Source organism: Acomys russatus, chromosome 3 (genome assembly GCF_903995435.1).
Source record: "Acomys russatus chromosome 3, mAcoRus1.1, whole genome shotgun sequence".
Taxonomy (NCBI): Eukaryota; Metazoa; Chordata; class Mammalia; order Rodentia; family Muridae; genus Acomys; species Acomys russatus.
The window spans coordinates 51,062,253-51,075,041 of NC_067139.1; positions in this window are offsets into that span (position 1 = coordinate 51,062,253).

Sequence of the window (12,789 nt, forward strand, 5' to 3'; positions counted from 1 at the left end):
TGAATTCAAAATTAAGAAAATCTTCCACAGATATAACCACAGATCAATGTCATCTAGTGAACCCTCCAACCTACTCCCAAGGGATTCTAGGGAGTGTCAAGTTGATAGCTAAAGCAAATCCTCACATTTGTAGTCCTACTGTTAGAGCCACTTGAGCATAGACTTATGGATGGTATCCTACATCTCTACTGTTTTTGTTGTTGTTGTTGTTGTTTTTACTGAAAATTAACAAGATCCTCACTTGCAGGAATATTTGGCAACTTTCAGCTCAAGCTCATGATACTTCAGATAAAAACTATGTTAGAAAAGTTATCCATACCATCACAGCTTCATGTCTGGCATTGTGACAAAAAGAAACACATGAGAGAAGAGAGCTTATAAGGCTTGCAATTCCAGGTTGCAGTTCATTTCAGGAAAGTCAAGGCCAGAGCTCATGGAACTATCACATTATATCCACAGTCAAGTCCCACATTTGTTGTACCATCCACTAGGTATTTATTGTTTACCTTGTTGTTTTTTCTACTCCCTCCACACAGTGACAGCAAACTCCTGGGCACAAAGCACCTGTGCCCTGGTTTAGGATCCTTGTCCAGCATTTCAATACAAGCCTTCCATAATGTATATCCATAAAGAGGGGACTTGGGGTATTAATATATGAGGTGTGGCCAAGAAGAAGATATACTTTTATTTACGTCAAAGGAAGATGCTGAATCTCACTCAGAATAGACATCTCAAGTAGATGGAGGGAGGGAACTGGGTAGGAGAGGAGGTAGGGATCAGGTGTGTAGAGAGCGGGGGTGGGAGGGTGGAAGGGAGGACAGGGCGGGGGAGGAAATCGGTGGAGGGCATCTCTGGAACAGTGGAGGCTCCCAGGAGTCTATGGGAGTGACCTTAGCTGAGATTTCTAGCAGCAGGAGTTAAGGAGCCTGAAGTTGCCACCTCCTATTGCTGTGGAGGGAGAGGGACACCAATCCACCCATAAAAGCTTTGATGCAAAAGTTGTCTTGCCTACAAGAAGTGTAGGGGTAAAGATGGAGCAGAGATTGAGGCAATAGCAAACCAATGACTGGTCCAACTTGAGATCCACCCCTGTCACTGTTAATGATCCTCTGCTGTGCTTGTAGACAGGAGCCTATCATAACTATCTTCTGAGAGGCTTCATCCAACAGCAGATGCGAACAGATGCAGAGACCCACAGCTAAATTACAGGCTAAGCTCAGAGAGCTCTGTGAAGAGTAGGTGGAAGGACTGAATGAGCCAAAGGGGTCAAGGACACCACAAGACAGCCTAGAGTCAACTAACCTGGGCTCATGGGGCCTCAGTAACACTGAACCAACAACCAAAGAGCATAGACTGCACCTAGACCCCCTACACATATGTAGCAGATGTGAAGCAGCGTGGTCAACATGTAAGTCCCCTAATAATGGGAGTAGGGCCTGTCTCTGACTCTGTTGCATGCCTTTGGAGTCTTTTCCCCTAGCTGTGCGCCTTGTCGGGCCCCCATTGGGAGAGGATTCCCTTAGTCCTGCTGTGATTTGAGGTGCCAGGGTAGGTTGGTACTCATGAGGGCATCCCCTTCTCTGAGAAAAAGGAGATGGGGAGGGAGAAAGGGTGCATGAGAGTGAGACTGGTAGGAGAGGAGGGAGGAAGCTGGGATCAGGCTGTAAAGAGATTAAATACATAAACAAATAAATGAATGAATGAAAAAATGAAGATCTCTACTAACATGATTCTAGCAGTAGGTCAGTGGCTGGAGACAAAAGCCATTATCCTTCTGAGGGAACAGACCATCTGAGTAAGAGAGGCAGACACCATATGTTCATATAATATGATACAATCAGAACTGGGTGTGGTGGTGCATGCCTTTAATCCCAGCCATCAGGAGGCAGAGCCACGTGAGTTTCTTTGAGTTTGAGGCCAGCCTGGTCTACAGAGTGAGTCCAGGACATCCAAGGCTACACAGAGAAACCTGTCTTGAAAAAACAGAGAGAGAGAGAGAGAGAGACAGACAGACAGACAGACAGACACACAGACACACAGACACACAGACAGACAGAGACAGACAGACAGACAGACAGAATCAGTCCTAAATTTACTTATCTCTGCCTTCTCACATTTACATATAACCACTAAATTCACACTCAGAACCATTGTGAGCGTGTGTGGACACATGCCTAGCCATGGGAATGCTGAGCTCTGGATGGCATATACCAGGTGAACACTAACAAATGAGGTGACAGTCTGCCTCTGTGTTTCATATCTTATCTTGCCCATAAATGGCACTGGGTGTTCTTTGCTGTGATATGGTGGTGACTGCACTGCTTAGCTGGGTCTTAGAGAAATGCTGAGGTTTCTATACACAAACAAACATGTTTTATATCATGTGTTATATCAGCTTCTTCCAAGAATGACTTATATATAGTGGTATTGGCCACAAACCAATTTTGAATTGGTGTACATTCAATAAGGTGTCCTTTGTATACTAATCAGTGGATTTAAAGTTGACCGGGAATCTATAGGAACCAATAGGAATCTATAGAAACCCTTCCACTAGAAATAATGATTCAATACTTGCTAATTCAGTGTTTCTGGTGACATGCTAGAACTTAGCTATCATGAGTAACTAAAAGAATTGTGGAGCAAAACTGCATGATGCATCAAACTCCTGGGGCAGTGGGTAAGCTTTTGCTGCACTCTCCCTGATGCCAACCATCCTCACTTTTCCATAGACATACAATGCCCATATCCAGAAAGGCTGACTGTGGTAAATATAAGAAAGGGACGCAGAAACCACACTTGTTCAGTACAAGCCTGCCCAGCGTAAGCAGTAAGGCGGCTTCACTCAGCGGTGGGAAGCAAACCCTTTCTTCCTCCTGTGCGTGCCCACAGGTACAGGACGGCATGCTTAGACACACAGTTTATGCTCTGAAAGGTCACACTGAAGCCTGGTTTTCCTCTTGGAGCAACCCTCTAGGACAATCTGAACTAAAAGACAATCAATCATGGAAACAGATGGGGCGCAGAATGTGCTTCTGTGTTGCAATTAGTTAAAGGGAGAGATGGAAAAGGTGAAGGCATTATGCTGAAAAGCAGAAGCACAGCCAGCAGCAAAAAGACCTTGTGGTCACGCACAGCTGTAAGCTGCAGGGCAGACACACCGCTGGGGAGAGCAGAGGCTACAGCTGAAAAACCCACCCAGACACTTTTCAAATGCTCCAGCTCAAACAAGGAAACACATTAAGTTGTCTACAAACACGAACCAAGACGTCGACAGACTTTAAGAATGTTGAATCTGTGGCTCATCAGCAGTCACCTGTCCTATAATCAAAGGACAAATGAAATAGAAGCTGCGCTTCAACCTGGTAGATTAAAGACCTCCAATATAGGGTAGAGCTTTATTGCTTCCCTCTATTTATAGTGAACCTGGCTCCTAAGAATATGGCTCAGAAATTCCAAATAGGTTACAAGTAGGCTGGCCATTCAGAGAGAGTGGCTCTGTGAAACCCCTGACCTATTTATACATAGGCCAGCTCTGTGTCCCCAAAGTAGTACACCATTTGCCAGGCTCAGTGTAATCCCCAGAGACATGCATGGTATCACCTGGGAGGCTATAGAGATCCTCAACCAAGAAGGAAGAGCTTGAGATTGGATCTCAAGAAGACCTCCAAATTATCCATACTCAATCTGGGGCCACAGTCACCTGCCATGAAGGTTGCCAATCCCTTGGAGACTGGTGTGGGCCCTGTAGGAAATCTCTCTGGCTCACAGATAACTGAGTCCAAAACTGCAAACAAAGTATATCCTCACCTGGGAGGTAACATGAGACGTCCAAGTCAGGGAGGGACTCTGTTCCCCAAAACCATTGCCCAGGCTGGGCTTCGGAGTCTGGTCTGTGTGATCCCTAAAAGGGAAGGGAGGTGAGAAAGCAAGGAATCCCATGGAAACAAGGCTTCAGAGTGCCATCTTCCTCCATCCTCAGTCTTGCAATCCAGGGCAGAATCACACAGTTCCATTTTGCAAAGGAGCAGGAGAAAACAAATAAACAAACAAAAGCAGCAGCAACAAAAGGTCCAGGAGATGTTTGTTCGGGCCTTAGAGCCATTCTGTGCACTTGGCTCCATTCAAGGCCAAGGTCAGCCACTATAATCACAGCTATGACAAAACCATCTGCCTCTTTTCCCCTCAGACTGAGCTACACTAGCAGCAGCATCCTAAACAGGAGGGGAGGAGGCTGTTTAAAATTGAGAAACCTGGGTTCTACTCCAGCCCTGCTGAGCTGTGATCCCTGATGACTTTCCTTCAAGGTCCACTTTAAGAAACCCTTAAACAGGAGATACTGCATCCTATGTACAAACAACCATTCCTTCGACCCTACATTTTATGACTTTTCTTGAGTTTATGATTTTGTTTTAGCTTCAGATTCAAGAATGGACAGAAGGAATTACCTTCAGTGCTCTGATTAGACAGTGCCTGTGTAACTTCAAACAAGCACCTACAGTGGCTCAAGGAACATAAAGTACCTTGTTATCTCCAGGGATGCCACCACAGTCAGATGATGACATCTGCACGCCACCAGTGCCAGCAGGCTATGTCCTGGACAGCCCGGAAAGACACACCTCAGCATCCTTGCTGTTCTCAGCATCCCACTTCCCTTTGCAAAAGATTCGGTGATTTTATGACTGCAGCTCATACTGAAAAGTTTGGCTCATACAGGCTGGTTTGGTACAGTCTCTCCTATAAGCAAATAGTATCATTGTCATATTTTCTACCTTACCATCACTTTTCCAGTCACGTAAACACACAGCCCATCTTACTCCTCTAGAGTCCCAGAACTGCTCATATTACAGTACAGATATTGTCTTAGGTTCTCAATAAGCATCTATATGAAAATTAAAAGTAGCAAATATGACTGGGTCCCCTTTACAGATCATGGAAGTAGAGGCACCAGGGGCTAACTTTTCCAGTGTTTCCCCTGAAGGATTGCATAGCAACACACTGAGAAGAACCATGTTAAAACACTGTTTGGCCTCAAGACCTCTAATCATTTGCTTTACAGGATAAAACTGGGTTTTCATTTTGTGAGAGCCCCAGCTATTCTGGGGGAAACTCCAGAGGGAACCAACTCTTAGGTAGTTCAATTAGTCTTTCATGCCCATACTCAGGCCTGACAACCAATATGCATGTCAAGACCACTAAGGACACTCATCAGAGTTTCCTCTGGTTCTTCCCTGTCCAGCCATAGTTCACCATCTTTTGGGTCCTAATAAATGAGAGTAGAGGCTGTATCTGATTCTGTTGCCTGCCTTTGAATCCCTTCCCCCTGGCTGGGCTGCCTTATCTGGCCTCAGTGGGAGAGGATGAGCTTAGTCTTGCTGCGACTTAAGATGCCAGATTGGGTTGGTACCCCTTGGTGGCCTCCCCTTATCTGAGAAGAAGGCAAAATGGAATGAAGAGGGCAGGACAGTAGGAGGAAAGGAGGGAGGGGGCTGAGATTAGGCTATAAAGTAATTAAATAAATAAAGAAAGAAATAAGAAAAAATTAATACAAAAAACCAAAAACCAAAACAAACCGCACTGTTTGTCTTACCTTTCCTTTCCTGAAAATTCTATTTTCAGAATTATTGTAACAATAGAGTGGGTGCTGCACGCAAGAGTGGCCCTATTACAACAGATGAATTATGCCTTTCAACCTGTGCATACTGAGTTCCCTGGTGTGCAGAGGAGGACAATGAGCCCAGACTTGTCCACACACAAGTCAAAAGCATAGGGTAAAGGCAGCGATCAAAGTGACAGAAATCACTCAAATAATCCATTAACTCTCACAGAGGCCTTGTGAACTATGCGAGTCTGGATTAATTGTTAGAAACTGTCAAAACCTAGTATGCTGAGGTTCTATTCTTGTTCCTTGGGTGGGTGGAGGGGGCTTTGTGAAGCAGAGAACTGACTCCCAAGTAGGGAAGGGAATGTCAACTCTCTCTCCAGGTTTGCAGGAGGAAGAGACAAAAGAGGCAGGGTGCTGACTGGTGGAGGATTGTGAAAGCTGGGACACAGCTAGGTGGGTTTCTCAGCCTTCTTGTGGTTATTGTTGCCCTTGGATTCAACTTTAGGCAGTGACATGAGAGCAATAGTCATGTCCATTAGAGTCACATCTGACCAATGAGGTCGACACTCAAAGAATCGGAAAGAACCACACAGAGTAGAGGGCCGACCTTAGGCAGTTTGGCCCTTAATGGCCTGTTTGTAGTGACCTTTCCAATCCTTACACCTCCTGCTCAACCAAGACCAGCTATGCCATCATTGTGTGCCATGTCCTGCCTATTCCTTAAGGTTTCATTTTATTAAATGGTTGAAATGTGGAGAACTGTCTGGTACCCCAGACAGTATTATCCAAACTATCACACTAATCTGCGGCCATGAACCCAAATGCTACTTCAACAATTACTCAGGTTGATTCAAATTCCCATGAATTAAAAATTCTATCTGCCAGGTGGGTGGCATGTAGCTATAAGCCCAGAAATTAGGAGACTGAAGTAGGAAGATAATGTGTTCAAGGCCTGCTTAAGCTACATAAAATCCTAACTCAAAACATAATGAACAACAAGATTACATGGAGGTTACAGAAAATATGTTTTAAAAGATTAAAGGAGATTTTCTTTTCACATGGATGTTAAGCTGATAGCTTTCCTTCTAATACCTAGCAAATTATTCACACTGGATACATGAGAAGACCGATGGGTGGATAGATGGATGGATGGGTGATTTTGGATGGGTAGATGGATGGATGGGTAGCTGGATGGATGGGTGGATGGATGGACAGGTGGATGGATGGGTGGGTGGGAAATAAGCTTTTCAGCAAGGACATAGGCGTTTGTGAAAGAAATTACATTGGCCTCAGAGTTCTTTATTTCCAGGACCAAATCAGATCCAGCGTAAGGCTCAAACATGACACTTTCAGTTCTATCAACTTTGCCAGCGCAGGCAGGGACAGAGATGATTGAGAGGGCCCTATTACCGTGGAGACAGGTTGACAGTCTCAAAGTTCTAGGCATTGCTAGTGGATTTCATTGACCTACACTCCAGATATACATTGACTAAACCATATATATATATGAAACCACCACAGTTGTATATGTTAAGGAAGTGCCATATTTGATTTCCTCATGGCCATTCAGTACAATTAACTTCCCAAAGCTCCAGAAGTTTCCCACTTCTCACCTTCCCCTTGAGGCAGCAAGTCCCTTCAAGCAACATTATCTTTCTCTAGCTAATATCTGTTTCTCAGTTTCCCCTACTGCAAGAAAACCCGGGAGTCAGCAATTAGGAAATTTGAAGCTGATAAGAAACTTTAAGCCTTAGGCCTGCTAGTCACAGATACAGGAACATAGGACCCTAAAGCCAGGTCAGCTTTGGCTTCTTTGCCCTTTTGAAACAAATAAAACTATCATCCAATAAAAACTGTCCCCGAGGCATGATCACACCAGCCTTGCCAGGCAGAGAAATGAGCGAAGCAAAAAAGGTCCCTGTCCTTTGTTCTGGCTGCACACATCTCACAGGCTTCCGTAACTTCAGCACACCTCCTGGCAGACAAGGGGAGAGCAAGTCCCTCCTCAACCAGGCCTGGGTAATACCTCTTGGCAGAGGCCTCTACACATTCATCTCTCTCCAGGCCCTTCCAAGCTGCTGCAGTTCTGCAGAACAGATGGGAAGGTCCGCTTGTCTGAAGGCTGGCTGTTTTATCTCCCTCAATAAACATTTATAGACGTCCCTGCCTATGCCAAGCCCTCTGCTGAGGGATGGTCCATAGATACATATGCAAATAGGCACGTGCCAACCTGCCTTGAGAAGCATGCACTGTGTGTGTGTGTGTGTGTGTGTGTGTGTGTGTGTGTGTGTGTGTGTGTCTGTCACCACCAAATCACCAAACCAACAGGTGAACAGCGAAAAGGAAAGGACAACCAACAATGGTAGTGGAAGTGGTCAAAAGAGGCACGTCATGGTCTAGCTGGCGAGTTGTCATTCTTGTCCTTGGCCTTGCTTACAAATCCCCCTGTATCTCGTTACACTAGATTCTCTGCAGCAAGATGGGCTCTGAACTCTGCATTTCTAATCAGCTCCCAAGGGATGCAGCTGTCCCTCACCTGAGGGCCACAGAACTGGAAAAGGCTCTCTCATTTCCGTGCTCACGCCATATTTTAGTGTGATAGCGTGTGAGTGGGCAGGTGGCATGTATTGATCCAAATCCACATGTACCCAGGAGGGAAATGAAGCTCACTTTATAATGGGCCCACCACATGTCGGGTTCTTTGCTGTGTAAATCCAATCAGTTTCCTAGGCAGGTGCTGCTGCAGCTCTCTTGCAGGCGAGAAGCTTGCACTCAGAGAGAGTTTCAGTCAGTTGTCTGAGGCCCCCCAGCTAATGAGACTTAAAGGCAAGATATGACGTTAAGTCTCCCTGTTGCATAAAAGCTATACCTAGCCTCCTCCCTAAGGGTCAGTCTCCTTATCAGCCAAGCCTGCCTTTGGTCTGAAATGGATTGTTTGACTTGCTACAGATTTGGAAGTAGGGTTTGTGTTCACACTGACCTCAGTTAATTCTCAGAGGCATTATTCAATTCATCTGAAATTTTTTTTCAAACATAGCTGTTGTTAATTAATCTAAGTTTTAAAACACGGCTATGGTTAAACACCTAGAAAGATGTTGAGAGAAAAATAAGCTATTAAATTGTCAGTCACCACAACCCCTTGTAAACGACCAGACAGTAATGAACAGGTACTGGTAGGATTTTGTCATGTCAGAACAAAGAAGTAGTAATGATAAAGGCCAAGGGTGAGATACCTTCTATCAGGAGAAGGCATTTTCATGACATAATATCATGGAGGCCATTCACCAGACAGCATTTGGCTCAGCCTAGCTGTTGTCAGAAAAGAAACACATGACTGCTGTTGGGTAGCCTGGCCCAGTGTTCAAAATATATTGGGTTTCATGGTAAAAAAAAGAATTATGTTTATTATTTCTTCTAATCAATGCTCCTTCACAAAATAAATAGTGGTGTGTCATTCTTAACTTCTCAGAAGAAAACACTGCTAAAAGCCTTACAAGTGCACTATGTGGGTACGAAAATGGTTTGAGAGAGGGTACATAGCCAATGGGAGGGCCTACAGCTGGCTCCTTAAGCTCATAGGAAACTCTAACTGCACAAAAGAACTCATAATTTCTCCAGAGAACTATTACTTAGCCAAGTCTCCACAATAACAATGAATGATAGCTTGCCAAGGGATATAAATAGAAAAGAAGTTAATATATGCCCTTATTCACGAGATCATTGGCCAAAGGGTCCCGATAATAAGATCATTCCCTCAGCCCCAATCAAATTCCCCACAAAATAATATTCAGATCTCCAGCCTCATAAGGAGAAAAGATGATCCTTTAATTTGCTGTCCAACTCCCATTTATTTTTTATAAGTGAAATAAAGAAATAAAAATGACAAAATAATCCCATTTTGAAGTAGCTCTTGTGTGCTAATCTACCCATATCTTTGAATTTATAATGGTGCCACTTCCCTGTTTTTTGTTTTTGTTTTTTTTTTTAAGGACAATGAGCCCCTGACAAGAGCTGAAACTGAGACACATTTGAATTAGTTCCCATCCTGTCATCTCTAGCCTGTCCCGGGAAGTTCTCAGCCTTTTCTTACCCTTTTTCTTTCTATTTCTCCCAGGACTGTTACTCAATAGAAAACAAAGGCAACAAAAATGAAGAATTCTTAGCGCCTCATAAACTATGGAAGCCAAAAATAAAATAAAATTTAAAAGGCCACATCAATTAAAAGAAACGAATCAAGAATAAATGTCCCTTCTTCTAATGACGTCAGCTGAAAATGGAACATTTCTTAGTGTCCTTTCACATTCTATAGAAAAGCTCATGATACAAAGTGTGATACTTTCTAACCCTACTGTATAGCCATCATTGTTCATAGATATACAAGCTTTTGCATAATTATGAAACGTCTAATTTTCTTATTACTATTTAATCTTCTCGTTACTTGTTTTCTGTTGCACTAGGGATGCATGTTTTAAAAGGAGAATCTTGGGCTTAGAGCTATGTAACAAGTTTTTCTTCTGTTAGTTTAATTTTTTTTACTGATCTAAAATACCACATGAGCAGGATACAAGTTTAATTCTCAAAATAACCTCACTGTAGATGGCATCTTACAGTCACCAAGACTACCATAGGCCTTCTAGATTATCCTGAATTAAACAAAGGCCTTCTGATTGACTGCAGCCATCTGAGTAAACAATTACAGTGAGAGGAATTGAAGTGGAAGCTCTGATGAACAGCAAGTGTCCAGCCACAAGCCGGGCTGGAGGCCAGGATATATGCACGTGGGTGTACAGGGCTGCTGTGACCCCAGAATGGCCAAGTAAATGACCTGTTTAGGTCTGGAGTTTAAAATTTTACATAACATTTTTCAGTGGTATCATCTTAGGTAGGAAGAAAGACTATCATGGAGTTATTATATTACCATCACCATAACTGAAGTGTAAGAAAGAAAACAAATCAAGAAATACTGTTGTGCTTTGGATGTGTCTCTTGTTTTCAGAGCATCTCATCCCACCCAACAATATATTTTAGTGACACTTCAATTAGAATATCTTCCTAGGCTCCCCTCCCTGATGATACTGCCCCACTACTTTCCCAAGTGCAAACACCTGCATCTGTGTGAGCATCCTGTGTTATGGTGGCATTTGAATACCCAGCTGGAACATGGCCTCCAGGAGGTTAGGCATTGTGAAATGTGTTTATGAGCGCTTGCTTTCCCTTTATACCCATACCTACTATAGCTGGAAAAAGATGAATGTTCAATACATATTTATGGAATAATGGAGAAGGCTTCTGGGTCATCTTTCCATTTCGTTCCTCTTGCTCATGCCAGACTGAAGAAAATAGCCCAGTAGGGGCAGCAGCAGGTACTAACCATTTGGATTCCAAAGCTTAAAAAAAAAAAAAAAACATTTTATAGGCATTGCCTCAGGCAATCCTTTCCAGCCCACAGTGACTTAGAAAACTTAGTGTTTTGTTTCATACAAAAGGAATCTAAAGCCCGGAGGATTTGAGTTTAAATCCCATATCCATATGGCTTGGCTGGAATCGTATAGAGGAGAACTGGCATCCGGGTCCTTAGGCACCAAGTCCAATACTGTTGCCATGAAAACACAGCAACATCCACAGTAGCCATGGTTGCAGAGGAGAAGAAGGCTTAATCTGGAACCTGGATTGTTCTCACACACCATTATAGCTTCATTTGCTAAAGTCCAACATTTGGCCTTTGCAGCATCTGGGCTGTTTTCAATCCACAGCATGAGAGTTGATGGGTGTTGTCAAGATGCTGGGTACCCAGATTCGGTTTCATGGAATGAAAACACCAGTAACATGTGGGTTCTTTCAAGATGAATTTCCAGTGAATCTTCACGAAACCTTGGAGGTAGGTGCTAACCATCCCATTTTACAGAGAAGAAAAGAGTCTCAAGAAGTGAAGCAACTGGTGGAAAGCCGTCTACCAAATAGCCGAACTCCATTCAAAGTGCAATCCATTGGCTCAGCCAATGTATTCTCAGCCATATTCTCCAGCCTACCCATGGAACCCTATAAGCTACACTGGATTGCACACATCTGTGCCCTGAGCACATGGGAAACTGAGGCAGGAGGACAGCAAGCATGAGGCCAGCCCTAGATACACAGAAAATCTTATCTGTACAACAAAAAGAGCTACTCAACCAAACACAAACAAGCAGAAATATCTGATTTGCCTCAAACCCAGTTTCTAGTACACATTGTCACAGTCTCTGGGCACCTTTAAAATGTTTTCTGCTTAAGTTAGGAAGTCCATTTCTCCTTAGCTAGAATGATAAGAGTAATTTTGTGACCCTCAAGATTGGCACTTCACTTCTCCAAACTGTTCTTTGCAGTCATGCAAACTATGTAGAGAGCTTAGCAGCCTCTGTACCAACTCCACTTGTGCAGTAAGTATGCAGGGCAGAAGCCCAGAATTCTAGTCACCCCTGTAAGGTCAAATACTCAAGAACATTATTATTGTTACTTACTCCCTCATCCTGTTGTGCCACAGACTAACAAACTAGAACACTCAAGTTAGTAGCGTCATGTCAGGGAGCTAAAGCCAGAGCTTCCTGCTCTCACTACACTGTCGTGGCTTAATACCTTTATCAGTGCTAATTGAGCATAATCTGTCATATTGGATTCTGTTTTGCTCAAGCATGCATTTACTCAGTACAAATAAGCTGCTAACAGCCATGTAATACATAAAGCTCAGTTTAATTACTGTGGTTTTCCTATATTTTAAATTTTGATTTAGTTGGTATATAAAATCTTTGAGCTTTCACAACGATTTCTGGAGTCACCCATAATCCAGATTTCAAAACCATCCCTTATATTTAGATATTAGTCATTACTGGGCTGAAATGGTCCCCGAATGCCTCCTGAAAGCATATGAATGTCCCACTCAGGACATGAAAAGTTCTTTGTTGAGGCTTATGTTTGGAAGCCACAGCTAATAAAGGAACTATGTTTTCATCAGTCCCATGAATATTGTGATATGTCCTCAGTGAATTCCAGGACAGTCAAAAGGAACACCCGTGTTCTCTGCTTTACAGCTTTCTGGCATTTCCGAGAGTCCCCAGATACATGCCTGTCTCAGTCAGGCTACATTCCAGAGCTGACCCCATGGGCCCTGTGGAGAACAGACTGTGGATCGTGTGTCTTCTACTCTGTCATTC